Here is a 325-nt window from a genome sequence, read left to right as displayed (position 1 = left end):
AAAAAGGCAGAGATAAGGGGCCAGGAAGATGGCTCAGTGGAATAAGCACTTCCCTGGCAAGCACAAGGGCCTGAGTTCAATCCCCAGTTCCGCAAAAAAAAAAAAAAAAAAGCCAGAGATAGTGGTGCACACCTGTAATCCCAGCATTCAGGAGGCTGAGGCAGGACTATGGCTTCCTGTTTGAGGCCAGCTTGAACTGCATAGTGAGACCCTGTCTGAAAAAGACAGACAGAGGGGCCAGGGAGATGGCTCAGTGGAATAAGAGCTTCCCTGGCAAGTGCAAGGGCCCAAGTTCAATCCCTGGTTCTACAAAAAAAGACAGAGA

Source organism: Octodon degus, unplaced genomic scaffold (assembly GCF_000260255.1).
Source record: "Octodon degus isolate 3935 unplaced genomic scaffold, OctDeg1.0 scaffold00089, whole genome shotgun sequence".
NCBI classification, from domain to species: domain Eukaryota; kingdom Metazoa; phylum Chordata; class Mammalia; order Rodentia; family Octodontidae; genus Octodon; species Octodon degus.
The sequence above is the reverse complement of the archived record's forward strand: the minus strand, read 5'-3'. Positions refer to the sequence as shown.